The following is a 15,579-nucleotide window of genomic DNA, read 5'->3' on the forward strand; positions in this document are numbered from 1 at the left end:
AACCCATTTACAATAGCATTAAAAGAATAAAATAAAGAATAAATTTAATCAAGGGGCTGTAAGACTCGAACACTGAATATTCCAAAACATTACTGAAGAAATATTGAAAAAGATGAAATATTAAAGAAGACCTAAATAAACAGCCACGGAAGCAGCAGTCAAAAAATCAAAAGATGCATTGCACTGGGTAAATCTGCTGCAAAGGACCTCTTTAAAGTGTTGAAGAGCAAAGATGTCACCTTGAAGACGAAGGTGTGTATTTTCAATCCCATCATATGCATGTGAAAACCGGACAATGAATAAGAAAGATCGAAGAAGAATTGATGCCTTTGAATTGTGGTGTTGGCGAAGAATATTGACTATACCATGGACTGCCAAAAGAATGAACAAGTCTGTCTTAGAAGTACAACCAGAATGCTCCTTAGAAGCAAGGATGGTGAGACTGCATCTTACATACTTTGGACATGTTGTCAGGAGGGATCAGTCCCTGGAGAAGGAATCATGCCTGGCAGAGTACAGGGTCAGCAGAAAAGAGGAAGACCCTCAACGAGGTGGACTGACACAGTGGCTGCAACAATGCGCTCAAGCATAACAATGATTTTACAGATGGCTCAGGACCGGGCAGTGTTTCCTTCTGTTGTGCATAGGGTCGCTATGAGTCAGAACTGACTCAACGGCACCTAACAACAACAACAAAATAAATGGAAAGATATCCCACGTTCATGAACTGGAAGACTTAAAATTGCTAAAATGGCAAAACTCCCTAAAGTGAAATACAGATCCAACATAATCCCTATTAAAATATCAATGGTTTTTAAAGAACAGGCCAAGATTTTGGCCTTATCAGACTTGTTCCTGAGCCTTCTTAAATATAATTTACCTTAGCTGAAGAGGGCGTGCAAGAATTCTGCCTCAGGAAGGCCAGTGATTTAAAGGCAGTAGGTCAATCACTGCATCCCAGCTTATTAAAATTCGAAGGGACCGGAGTGGTTCTCAAGTCTAGTGATTCCCCAGCCTGGCTGATTTTATATACAGATTGTTAACCTTCATCCCAGACCTACTGACTGAATCTCCAGGGGTAATATCTGGGAATCTGTATTTTTAACAAGTCCTCAGGTGATTCTGAGGGACAACAGGTTTGGGAACCACTGCTCTAGTCTTTCCTGCCCAAAGCAGGAGGACAACCTATAGCACCCTGAGATCAAACCTCTGAATCACACTAGTACCTGGCAGTGCACAACCTCAGACCAAGCCACTTCCACTGCTGAACGGTTCCACAAAGTTCGCTTTCTGGACCTAGGTTTTCCCTCGCAATCAACAAAAATAGTCTACCTCTTTGACTATAGGTCAGTTCCTCAAATGTATGGAGTCAGATACCTAATTGTCCCTTGTTTTTTCACTCCAAGATAAATATGCCCAATTGTTTACAGCTTTTTCCAGATTTACCCTCCATCACAGTCACTCTCTTCTGTACCCACCACAGTCTGTCAACGTTTCTTATCAAGTATGGCAGCTGTGATGGAACATAAGGCTTCAAAGTTGGCCAGCACCAGACTGAAGAACAGAGGAATGATTACCTCCTGTGTGCATTTTAATAATTATGCCCAAAGATATCTTTATAAATAGTTAGGAGTAACCTCATGTTGTTCTATTATTCATTCAACCAACATCTATTGAAAACCTGCAACGTGAAAGGAATTAATTTGGATCTTAAACCCCAAAACCAAACCCACTGCTGTCGAGTCGATTCCGGCTCATAGTGACCCTATAGGACAGAGTAGAACTTCCCCATAGAGATTTCAAGGAGTGCCTGGCGGATTTGAACTGTCAACCTCTTGGTTAACAGTCATAGCACTTAACCAGTATGCCACCAGGGTTTCCAATTTGGATCCAGAGAGCATGAAAACCAGGAACAGCTGGTCCATGATTCAAGAGATTTGCATAACAATTGTGTTTAACAGTTCCACTGCTAACCAAAAGGTTCATAGTTCAAATCCACCAGTTGTTCCTTGGAAACCCAATGGGGCAGTTCTACTCTGTCCTATAGGGTCACTATGAGTCAGAATTGACAACAAAGGGTTTGGTTTGGTGTTGGTTTATGCTGTTGTTGGGTGCCTCGAGTCGATTTCTGACTCATAGTGGTGACCCCATATGTTACAGAGTAGAACTTCCCTATACGGTTTTCTTGGCTGTAATCTTTACCGGAGGAGACTGCTAGGTCTTTCTTCTGCAAAGCTGTTGGGTGGGTTTGAACAGCCAGCCTTTCGATTAGCAGCCAAGTGCTTAACCTTTGCATCACCAGGACTCCTATTACAGATTGAACTGTGTGCTGCAAAAATGTGTGTCACCTTGGCTAGGTGCTGAGAAGCTCCAAGACCAGAGGAAGATTGATGACAAGGCCCTTTCTCTAGAACCGACACAGAGAGAAAGCATTCCCCTGGAGCTGATACCCTGAATTCAAACTTCCAGCCTCCTAGGTCTTTGCACATTTCATAATAATACTTTACTTTGTCTTCTTGAGCCTCCCTTTGAAATCTGTTCAGCTCTTTTACCTCATTTCTTCATTTCACTTTAAGTACTTTACCTTCAAGAGCAATTTTCCGGAGTCTCTTCTAACATCCACTTTGGTCTTTTCTTTATTTCCTGTCTTTTTAGTGACCTCTCACTTTCTTCATATATGATGCCCTTCCACAGCTCTTCTGGTCTTTGATCATTAGTGTTCAATGCATCAAATCTATTCTTGAGATGGTCTCTAAATTCAGGTGGGATATACTCAAGGTCGTACTTTGGCTTTTGTGGACTTGGTCTAATTTTCTTCAACTTCACCTTAAACTTGCATAGGGGCAATTGATAGTCTGTTACGCAGTCAGCCCCTGGCCTTGTTCTGACTGATGATATTGAGCTTTTCCAGTGTTTCTTTCCACAGATGTACTCAGTTTGGTTCTTGTGTATTCCATCTAGCAAGGTCTATGTGTATAGTTGCCATTTATGTTGTCAAAAAAATGTATTCGCAATGAAGAAGTTGTTGGTCTTGCAAAATTCTATCATGGGATCTCCAGCATCATTTCTATCACCAAGACCATATTTTCCAACTACCAATCCTTCTTTGTTTCCAATTTTTGCATTCCAATCACCAGTAATTATCAACGCATCTTGACTGCATGTTCGATCAATTTCAGACTGGAAAAGTTGATAAAAATCTTCAATTTCTTCACCTTTGGCCTTAGTGGTTGGTGCATAAATTTGAATAACAGTCGTATTAACTGGTCTTCCTTGTAGGTGTATGGACATTATTCTATCACTGACAGCATCGTGCTTCAGGATAAATCCTGAAATTTTTTTTTTTTTTTTTTAGCGATGAATGCAATAACATTCCTCTTTAATCTGTCATTCCTGACATACTAGACCATATGATTGTCTGATTCAAAACAGCCAATACTAGTTCATTTCAGCTCGCTAATGCCTAGGATATCAATGTTTATGCATTCCATTTCATTTTTGACATTTTCCAATTTTCCTGGAGTCACACTTTGTACAGTCCACTTTCCTGTTATTAATGGATGTTTGTAGCTGGTTCTTCTCATTTCGAAGTAAAAGAGCTGAACAGAAAATTTCAAAGGTCAGCTCAAGAAGACAAAGTAAAGTATCATAATGAAATGTACAAGGACCTGGAGATAGAAAACCAAAAGGGAAGAATACACTTGGCATTTCTCAAGCTGAAGGAACTGAAGAAAAAATTCAAGCCTCGAGTTGCAATAGTGAAGGATTCTATGGGGAAAATATTAAACGATGCAGGAAGCATCAAAATAAGATAGAAGGAATACACAGAGTCACTGTACCAAAAAGAATTGGTTGGATTCAACCATTTCAGGAGGTAGCATATGATGAAGAACTGACGGTACTGAAAGAAGAGGTTTAAGGTGCACTGGAGGCACTGATGAAAAACGAGGCTCCAGGAGTTGGCAGAATACCAACTGGGATGTTTCAAAAAATGGATGCAGTGCTGGAAGCACTTAGCCATCTACACTAAGAAATTTGGAAGACAGCTACCTGACCAACCCACTGGAAGAGATCCATTTTTGTACCCAGTCCAAAGAAAAGTGATCCAACAGAATGTGGAAACTGTCAAACAATATCATTAATTTCTCACAAAAGTAAAATTCTGCTGAAGATCATTCAAAAGCAGTTGCAGCAATACATCAACAGGGAACTGCCAGAAATTCAAGCCAGATTCACAAGAGGATGTGGAACAAGGGATATCATTGCTGATGTCAGATGGATTATGGCTGAAAACAGAAAATACCAAAAGATGTTCACCTCTGCTTTATTGACTATGCAAAGACATTCAACTGTGTGGATCATAACAAATTATGGATAACATTGCAAAGAATGGGAATTCCAGAACATTTAATTGTGCTCATGAGGAACCTATATTTAGACCAAGAGGCAGTTATTTGAACAGAACAAGGGGATACTGCATGGTTTAAAGCCAGGAAAGGTGTGCATCAAGGTTGTATCCTTTCACCATACTTGTTCAATCTGTATGCTAAGCAAATAATACGAGAAGCTGGACTATATGAAGAACGGGGCATCAGGATTGGAGGAAGACTAATTAACAACCTGCATTATGTAGATGATACAACCTTGCTTGCTGAAAGTGAAGAGGACTTGAAGCACTTACTGATGAAGATCAGTATGGATTACACTTCAACATAAAGAAAACAAAAATCCTCACAAGTGGACTAATTAGCAACATCATGATAAATAGAGAAAACATTGAAGTTGTCAAGGATTTCATTTTACTTGGATCCACAATCAACGCCCATCGAAGCAGCAGTCAAGAAATCAAATGACACACTGCATCGGGCGAATCGTCTGGAAAAGAGCTCTTTAAAGAGTTCAAAAGCAAAGATGTCACTTTAAGGACTAAGGCGCACCTGACCCAAGCCATGGTGCTTTCAATTATCTCATATGCGTGTGAAAGCTGGACAATGAATAAGGAAAACCAAAGAATAATTGATGCCTTTGAATTATGGTGTTGGCAAAGAATATTGAATATACCGTGGACTGCCAGAAGAATGAACAAATCTGTCTTGGAAGAACTACAGCCAGAATGGTCATTAGAAGCAAGGATGGAGAGACTTCATCTCACATACTTTGGACATGTTATCAGGAGGGACCAGTCCTCAGAGAAGGACAACATGCTTGATAGAGTAGAGGGTCATTAAAAAAGAGGGAGACCCTCAACGAGATGCACTGATACAGTGGTTGCAACAATGGGCTCAAGCATAACAACGATTGTGACGATGTTGCAAGACCAAGCGATGTTTCGTTCTGTTGTACGTAAGGTCAGTATAAGTTAGAACTGACTCGACAGCACCTAACAACAACTATAACAACAGCCTTCGAGACTATGAGAGAATAAATTTCTCTTTGTTAAAGTTATCCACTTGTGGTATTTCTGTTATAGCAGCACTAGATAACCAAGACAACTTCTTCACATAGCAATTAAAAATCTTAAATGACTCTAAGATAAGGTGGAATGTGGTAGGTGGTTAAAGGAAGAATAAATCCAGCTGATGTTCCTAAAGACGGCTCCATAAAGCTTCTGGCATGAGAAGAGTCTCATCAGAGGGTAGGAAAGAACAAAAATGAGAGCGCAAAGAAACACAAGGCATGATCTGGAAAATTCCACTTCGTTACAGCCCAGAGCATTCAGAGCAGAGTAGTAGGTATACTCTTGGCCTGTTTTAAACTCTTTTTCATTAGAATTTCTGTCAAATTAGGTATTCTCCATTCATATTATTGATTTTTCTAAACTTAAATGCAATTGATTTTTTTTTGGTGGGGAGGAAGGTACTTAAATGTATTCCTACTACATTTTTATTGGGCTGGGTTTTGTCCAACATTCATAAATTAGTAGATAATAAGATTGGAAGAGATTTAAGAAGTCAAGGAGACCTACTTAAAAAAAAAAAAAAGAAAGAAACTGGACTAGATCAACAATTTTCAATTTTTTTTTTTTTTTTGAAAGGACTGGGACCTTTTCCAGAAACATCAATTGAAATCTAATTCAGAAATCCAACCTGAAAAAACAGATAAATTCATAACTAAACAACAAAAAGGCAAACAACCCCATTTAAAAATGGGCAAAGGACTTGAATAGACATTTGTCCAAAGATATACAAATGGCCAATAAGCACAGGGATAGATGCTCAACCTCATTAGTCATTAAACCCTCTGCCAGCAAGTTGACTCCGATTCACAGAGACCCTATAGGACAGAGCAGAACTGCTCCACAGGGTTTCTAAGGCTGTAAATCTTTATGGAAGCAGACTGCCATATTTTTCTCTTGTGACATTTGGCTAGCAGCACAGCACTTCAACCACTGTGCCTCCAGGGCTCCTCACTGGTCATTAAATAACCCTACTGCTGTCAAGTTGGACTCATAGTGACCATACAGACAGAGCAGAACTGCCCCATATGGTTTCCAAGGAACAGCCGGTGGATTCAAACTGCCAACATCCTGGTTGGCAGCTGAATGCTTAACCACTACGCCACCAGAGCTCCATCACACTAGTCATTAGAAAAAAAAAAAAAACATTGCCACTGAGTAAATTCCGACTCATAGTGACCTTATCAGGCAGAGCAGAACTGCCCCATAGGGTTTTTCAGGAGCAGCTCTAACTGCCACCCTTTTGGTTAGCCATAGAGATCTTAACCACAGTGCCACCCACATGAGGGAAATGCAGATCAAAGTCACAATGAGACACCACTTCACACCCACCAGGATGGCTATTATCAGTAATTGCAGTGAGGATGTGGAGAAATTGGAACCCTCCTTCATTGCTGGTGGGATTGTAAAATGGTGCAGCCACTGTGAAAAACAGGCTGATGTTCCTCAAGAACTTAAACACAGAACTACCTTAAAACCAAAACCAAACCAAACCCAGTGCCGTCGAGTCGATTCTGACTCATAGCGACCCTATAGGACAGAGTAGAACTGCCCCATAGAGTTTCCAAGGAGCACCTGGCGGATTCAAACTGCTGACCTTTTGGTTAGCAGCCGTAGAACTTAACCACTACGCCACCAGGGTTTCCCAGAACTACCTTACGACCTGGCAATTCCACTACTAGGTATATACCAAAGGGACTTGAAAGCAGGGACTCAAACACTAATATTCAGTGCAGTGTTTTTCACAATAGCCAAAAGGTGGAAACACCCTAAGTGTCCATCAACGGACAAATGGATAAACAAATATGTTATATCCGTACAATGGAATCTTCAACCATAAAAAGGAAGGAAGTTCTGATACATGCCTGGACATGGATTAACCTTGAAAACACCATGCTGAGTGAAACAAGTCAGACAGAAAAGGACAAATATTGTATGAGTCTACTTATATGAAACATCTAGAATAGGCAAATGCATATAGACCCAAGTTTATTAGGGGTTGCCAGGGGCTGAGGGAGGAGGGAATGGGGGAATCATTCCTTCAGAGGTGCTGAGTTTCGGTTAAGGGTGATGAAAAGCATGGACAGTGATGACGGTATCACACTGTGGTCAATGTAATCAATGTCACTAAACTGTGTGCTTAAAAATGGTTAAAACTGCAAACTTTCTGTTATATTTTACAATAAGTTAAACAAACAAACAGACGAATTCAGAGGAAGCAACTCTGGTTGACAATGGCATGGGGGGGTTTGTCCTGGGTCTTCTCCAACCCCTGTCAAACATCCGTGGCCCTTTTCCCCCATGGCCAAATGGAATGTTTTTGTGGTGCCCAAGGGTATCCATATACTTCAGATCCTGAAGCAGGGGCCTGTTGTTGTTGCTAGGTGCCGTCGAGTTGGTTCCGACTCAGCAACCCTATGCACAACAGAACGAAACACTGCCTGGTCCTGAGCCATCCTCACAATCGTTGTTCTGCTTGAGCTCATTGTTGCAACCACTGTGTCAATCCACCTCGTTGAGGGTCTTCCTCTTTTCCGCTGACCCTGTACTCTGCCAAGCATGATGTCCTTCTCCAGGGCCTGATCCCTCCTGACAACATGTCCAAAGTATGTAAGACGCAGTCTCGCCATCCTTGCCTCTAAAGAGCATTCTGGCCGCACTTCTTCCAAGACAGATTTGTTCGTTCTTTTGGCAGTCCATGATATATTCAATATTCTTCACCAACACCACAATTCAAAGGCATCAACTCTTCTTCAGTCTTCCTTATTCACTGTCCATCTTTCACATGCATATGATGTGATTGAAAATACCATGGCTTGGGTCAGGCGCACCTTAGTCTTCTGGGTGACATCTTTGCTCTTCAACGCTTTGAAGAGGTCCTTTGCAGCAGATTTGCCCAATGCAATGCGTCTTTTGATTTCTTGACTGCTGCTTCCATGGCCGTTGACTGTGGATCCAAGTAAAATGAAATTCTTGACAACTTCAATCTTTTCTCCGTTTATCATGGTGTTGCTCATTGGTCCAGTTGTGAGGATTTTTTTTCTTTATGTTGAGGTGTAATCCATACTGAAGGCCGTGGTCTTTGATCTTCATTAGGAAGTGCTTCAAGTCCTCTTCACTTTCAGCAAGCAAGGTTGTGTCATCTCCATAATGCAGGTTGTTAATGAGTCTTCCTCCAATCCTGATGCCCCGTTCTTCGTATAGTCCAGCTTCTCGTATTATTTGTTCAGCATACAGATTAAATAGGTATGGTGAACGAATACAACCCTGACACACGCCTTTCCTGACTTTAAATCAATCAGTATCCCCTTGTTCTGTCTGAACAACTGCCTCTTGATCCATGTAAAGGTTCCTCATGAGCACAATTAAGTGTTCTGGAACTCCCATTCTTCACAGTGTTATCCATAGTTTGTTATGATCCACACAGTTGAATGCCTCTGCATAGTCAATAAAACACAGGTAAACATCCTTCTGGTATTCTCTGCTTTCAGCCAGGATCCATCTGACATCAGCAATGATATCCCTGGTTCCACGTCCTCTTCTGAATCCAGCCTGAATTTCTGGCAGTTCCCTGTAGATATACTGCTGCAGCCGTTTTTGAATGATCTTCAGCAAAATTTTGTTTGCATGTGATATTAATGATATTGTTCTATAATTTCCACACTCAGTTGGATCACCTTTCTTGGGAATAGGCATAAATATGGATCTCTTCCAGTCAGCTGGCCAGGAAGCTGTCTTCCATATTTCTTGGCATAGACGAGTGAGCACCTCCGGTGCTGCATCTGTTTGTTGAAACATCTCAATTGATATTCCATCAATTCCTGGAGCCTTGTTTTTTGCCAATGCCTTCAGAGCAGCTTGAACTTCTTCCTTCAGTACCATTGGTTCCTGATCATATGCCACCTCTTGAAATGGTTGAATATAGACTAATTCTTTTTGGTATAATGAGTCTGTGTATTCCTTCCATCTTCTTTTGATGTTTCCTGCGTTGTTTAATATTTTCCCCATGGAATCCTTCACTGTTGCAACTCGAGGCTTGAATTTTTTCTTCAGTTCTTTCAGCTTGAGAAACGCCGAGTGTGCTCTTCCCTTTTGGAAGTAGGGGCCTAGCTACAGAAAATTGCACCTATGGCAATTAGTTTTAAATTGCCGAATGAACTCTCACAGCTAGCAAACGAAGCCGCGATGACCAATAGAAACTACTCATTAGCGTCCCTCCTCAAGCGCTGCCCAGGGCAGTCCTACCTGCCATACTTTGCTCTGCCTCTGTCTGATGGCTACGCAGTATACTTACTCCCTGGCCTCTCAGCTTTACGTCTCGGATAAGTCTACCCCCTCTGGATTCCCACACAGGCAACTAAAAAAGATGTCAATTAGAACAAGGTACAGGATGGCATCACAGGGCCCATGAACAAAGATTTTCCTCCAGTGAAAAATGCCCTGGCTGGGGAGAGCCTCTCAACTGTTCACCCTGCAGTAATACACCCTGCATTTTTAGTTTTACTAAAAACTGGGCCAAGTGTATTTCAAAAAGAACACATTCTAAGGAGTGGTGATGAGCGAACACCTAACTACAAGACACCCTCGAACCCTCTCTGCTCACTGATTTAACGGACTTCGGTAATCTTTGGAGAACCTTGTGGTCTGTCCTCACCTGGCTCCCAGACTGTACGCATTTAAAAAGTTCTACTAAGGGCCACGTGGAAAGCGTGAGAAGGAATGTGGGCAGCCTCTAGGCGCAAAGACAAGCATCCGGCTGAGAGTAAGGAAACAAGGATCTGGGTCCTACAACCACAAGAAACTAACTTTGGCCAACAATATGAAGGCTCTTGGAAATGGATTCTTCTCCAGAGCCTCTGGTAAGGAACAAACCGCTTCCAACACCTTGATTTCAGTCTTAGACCATATGCAGAAGACTCAGCTGAGCCTACCTGGACTTCTGATGTACAGAACTGAGATGACAAATGTGTGTGTGTGTGTTTAAAGCTTTTTTATAGAATGTTCTCCCACCCTTCTAATCTCAAACACGCTAGGAAAACATAAAGATCAAGTCCTTCTTAACACAGTGTCGCCTCTGTCTTGTCATTCTGCGTCATACACCGAATGTACTGAAGTGTACTATTTTTTAGAAATGTACTTGTGACAAGATTCTGAAAATGTGACACTTTCAGTAAGGGCAATTTCCACCCTCCCTCTGCATCCAGGATCTAAATTCACTGAGCCCCATGGCTGCCACCACACGGCACACCTGCCTCTTCCCCTCATGAGCTTTACAAAGTTCCTGGTGATTTAGGGCCTCTCACCACCCCTCAGGAAGCTTGACAATGAGGAGAAATTATTTACGGGTGTGGAAAGGCCAGAAGGTGGGCATTCGTTTTTAATGACCGACTGCACTTCTTCCCTCAAGTTAAAGGGAATCATTCCTTCCTGCCCAAATTTCCTCCATTCATCAAGTCCTCACAGTGGCTGACACACAGTAGGAACTCTATTTATTTGTTGAATAAAATTTTTAAAAGGCCTAACTTAATCATACAAGTTTTGTATTAGAGGTGACATATGGGTGTCTGAGAGAACGGGAGTTGAGTTTATGGAAGAAAAAATGCAGAAAGAGTTAAAAGTCTAATTCTTCCTTTCATCATCCCACTATCTGAGCTGTCACCAAGTCTAGCCTTCTTTCAAATATCTCTAGGAGTGTCCCCTGCCTTTCTAGTTCTAATCGGTGGCAAATATTGTTGGCTGCCAAGGCCAACAGCCATTCATTGCCCCAGCCCCCTTCCCAGCGGCCATCATTCCCAGGCCCATCTAACCGTGACCCTGGGTAGTGACATGGGTCCACGACCCAGTCTTGGCCAATGGGACCTGAGGGAAACTCTGCTTGGGGGTTTTGTGAAAGGTTTTACTTGCTAATAGTATGGGACATGTGACAAGAAATGTCCCGTTCTTTGCAGATATCATCATGTTCGCATGAGACGCCTGGAACTATTATAGCCACCTTGTGACAAGGATCATGAGGGGGAGACCTGGCAGGCACACTAAGGACCAGAGATCAGAAAGGTAGCAGCCCCTAGGTCCCTGATGACATCTTTAAGCCACAGAAAAAGTTCACTCTGCAACCACACTGCCTTCCTCCAGACTTCCTGCTCAGTGAGGTGAGATGAAAAATCCCCACTGCTTGTGCCTCTTTTCCTTCAGCGTCTGCTGATTACGGTGGAAAGCACCCTGATACCCGTGACCACCATCGTACTCTCTCACCTTGAAACTAGGCCCTACAGGCTTCTGTCTGCCTTTTTCCCACCGGCCCACGTGTCCAAACACACATCACTTCAGGCTCCCTGTCATAGCTCTCTTCAACCCGCTGCCATGAGCCCAGGCTCTTGGCCCAGCTGACAAGGTCCTCTCCAAACTTTCTATATTCAATCATATTATCAAGTATACTCTAAAAGGATCCCTTAGAGATATATGCCAATGCCGTGTCTGTGTCTATATACCCACCCGTATCTCTGGAAGGAACTGCCTCTTGGAAAGGGGACCAGGGAACTGAATGTCAGAGGTGGGAGGGGAGATTCATGTTTCACTCTAGACACTTCTGTACTGTAGGAATTAAAACAAAGACATGCCCTGTCTCAGGCCAGATGCCACAGAAGCTGACCCTGAGATGAGGATCGCTGTGCAAGTAACTTAAAAAGGAAGTGCCCCCAGTGAGGGAGTAGGGGAAGCCAGACAGTAAAGTAGAAGCCAACAAAAAATATAACTTTAAACCACATCCCATGAGCAGCAGCTTTACCCTGATCCTCAGGAGGGTAAGTCATGCTCAGAGTTGTTCTGACCTGAGGCAAGGGAACGGGTTCATACACCCACCCTCCACAGCCATTGACAAGAGCCACCCCGGGGACAGAAATATCCAGGCACTTCTGGCTCTTGCTGCCTGAGGGCTAAGTAGGTGCCCGTAGCCTGAGGTTAGGCGCTGCTGTTTAAAGTGCATAGAAGCTGGTTGTTCACAGCAATGGTAGAACGGACCCCAGGAAGAACACTGACATTTACCGCTATGTTGTCTAATTGTGCAAAAATAAAACCTTAATAGATGTGCTTTCTCCTCTAGTCTGCATTTTTCTCTAGTCTGCTAGCCCTCTGGTCTCCTGCTATTTCTTACCAGCAGGAAGTCCCCTCCCAAAATTCCTCAGGTCATCCAAATCCTGACTGGACTGTCAACACCCCAGCTGGAGCCATGCTCTGTCCAGGAGCCTGGGCCAGTCTCAACTTTCTCCCACGGCACTTCTGGTCAGCAGGACACCACCTAACACTGAATGACTCATTTTGTATTTTGTAGCAAGTCTTCTTCGCCTGGACACTGCTCTAGGGACAGGGACTCAACAAACACCCTTTGTATTCTTGCCCCAGGGCACCAAAGACCAGGTAACTCTCTCAGACCTATGGAGTTTCCCAATTCCCTGAGTTTTCTGTTTCGCACCCACTTACCTTCATCTTCAATTACTTTTACTCTTATATAATGTCCCACCGAGAGCTAGCCACTACCATCAGGAAGCCAGAGCGCTGGTTTTGATCCAAGAGCCCATCATCTCTGTATCCTGCCACTGTGTGATGGACTGAACTGTGTCCCCCCAAAATATGTGTCAACTTGGTTAGGCCATGTGTGGTTGTCCTCCATTTTGTGATTTTCCTATGTGTTATAAATCATAATCTCTGCCTGTGGTTAAAAGGATTAGGGTGGTATGCAACACTCTTCCTCAGGTCACCTCCCTAATCCAATGTAAAGGGAGTTGCCCTGGAGTGTGGCCTGCACCACCTTTTATCTCTCAAAAGATAAAGGAAAGGGAAGCTAGCAGAGAGTGGGGAATCTCATACCACCAAGAAAGCTGTGCCAGGAGCAGAGCGCATCCTTTGGACCTGAGGTTCCTGTGCTGAGATGCTCCCAGACCAAGAGATGGCTGATGAGAGGAACATTCCTCCAGAGCTGACACAGAGAGAAAGCCTTCCCCTGAAGCTGATGCCCTGAATTCGGACTTACAACCTACTAGACTCTGAGAGAATAAATTTCTCTTTGTTAAAGCCAACCACTTGTGGTATTTCTGTTGTAGCAGCACTAGATGACTGAGACACTGCTATAATCCACATGGCATTTCATGACCCCCAAGCTCTGGCCAAGGAAAAGGCAGAGAGAAAATCCTTCCTGAAAAAGAAAAAAGAGGGATAGGCAGCCATCCAGGGCTACAGATCAGGGTTTACTGCTTCAGATCAGAAGTCAGGACTAAATTACCAGATAGTGGCTTTGTTTTGGTCATTGTTTTAAAATACTATCTCTTCTCCATTATTTTGGAAAGGGAAACTACTTATGAATTAAGTTTGTTGTCCTCTGTCAAGCTCCTTGCTAACAGCCAAAGAACACTAGAGGTCCTTTCCAGAGACAAAAAGAAAAAAGGATTTCAAAAGTTCAAGAGAAAATTCAATACGGTACCACAGCAAGAAATACTCAAAGAGAAGTTGGAGGCAACTAAGGAACTAGTGTGGCTGTAAAGATTGATGAGCGTGATTTACAAGGGCAGAGGGAGGTACCTGATTGTCATGGATTGAACTGGGTTCTCCAAAAATATCTGTCAACTTGGTTAGGCCATGATTCCAAGTATTGTGTGTTAGTCCTCCATTTCGTGATTGATGTAATTTTTCTGTGTTGTGAACCCTAATCTCTGCCTATGGTTGATGAGGCAAAATTGGGTTATGTTAAAGAGGATTAGGGTAGGAAATAACACGCTTACTCAGGTCACATCCCTGATCCAATGAAAAGGGAGTTTCCTTGGGGTGTGGCCTGTATCACCTTTTATCTTACAAGAGATAAAAAGAAAGAGAAGTGAGCAGAGAATTGGGGAACTCATACCACCAAGAAAGCAAAGCTGGGACCAGAGCGCATCCTTTGGACCCAATGCTCCTGTGCTGAGATGCTCCTAGTCCATGGGAAGATTGATGACAAGGACTTTCCTCCAGAGCCAACACAGAGAAAAAGCCTTCCCCTGGAGCTGGAGCCCTGAATTTGGACTTCTAGCCTACTAGACTGTGAAAGAATAAATTTATCTTTGTTAAAGCTATCCACTTGTGGTATTTCTGTTACAGCAGCACTAGATAACCAAGACACTGACCCTCCAGGGTTTGTGACAGAAATGAGGCAAACCTAAAAAAGGAGGAAGAAGGTTCAGCCTAGAATGAGGTGAGATGTACAGGACTATATACTTATATACATGCACACATATTTTTTAAAATTATGTTCAAAGCAAGAAATTAAATAAGAAAAAGATATCTCCAAGACAATAGTGGAATTATTGAACCCCTATTTTTTCTGCTGTATGAGGAGAGAAACACGACTAAAGTCTAAGAGAAGAAAGAATATGGTGAGATACCTATTTATCTTTTTAAATTATTAATTACCCAAGTAATGTGAACATTTTCCCATACAAAAATGAAAATATTACAGATAAAGCTACCTCCCACCCCTGTTCCAAGTACACGTAACCACTGTTAATCATGTCGATGGATATCCTTCCAGGCCTTTTTTCTGTGCATATATACACCCATAGAGAATATATTATATTATGAAGGTTTTCCCCCCCATTAATGGGATCACACTATTTGTATCATTCTGCAACTTGATTTTTCCACTTAACAACATTTTCAGTCTCTCCTTCCATGTAGTTCATACAGAATGACCTCATCCATAAGGATGTACCATCATTTATTTGGCCATTTACCCATGGACATGTAGGTTGTTTTCAATTTTTTCTTCATTACTAATAATGCCAAAATAATATTCTGGTATATGCTTTCTTATGAACAAATGCATTTGTTTGTCCAGAAGAGGTGGACATGAGATATGGAATTGCTGGGTCATGGGTAGGAGTGGGCATTTTACAATTTTAACAGGTGTTGGCAAGCTTCCTTTTAATCACACCCCAAAAATGTAAAATGTGCTCAAGACTAGATGAATTAAATATTAGAGGAAAAGCCCACCATACTATTCAGCACACTGGTATGTCAATTATCGAAGGTGAGATGGAACACAAAGAATTTGATACCAATGAAAGTGAAAGTAGGGTTCCCTGGGTGGCGCGAATGGTTAA

At 42.4% G+C, this 15,579-nt stretch overlaps 1 protein-coding gene across 4 annotated transcripts in view; it reads right to left on the reverse strand.

Annotated features, from left to right (window-relative positions):
* RFTN1 (raftlin, lipid raft linker 1) overlaps positions 1-15,579 on the reverse strand; it is a 238,501-nt gene that overhangs the window by 28,306 nt on the left and 194,616 nt on the right. The window lies entirely within an intron of this gene.

This window comes from Loxodonta africana, chromosome 27 (assembly GCF_030014295.1).
Source record: "Loxodonta africana isolate mLoxAfr1 chromosome 27, mLoxAfr1.hap2, whole genome shotgun sequence".
Lineage (NCBI taxonomy): Eukaryota > Metazoa > Chordata > Mammalia > Proboscidea > Elephantidae > Loxodonta > Loxodonta africana.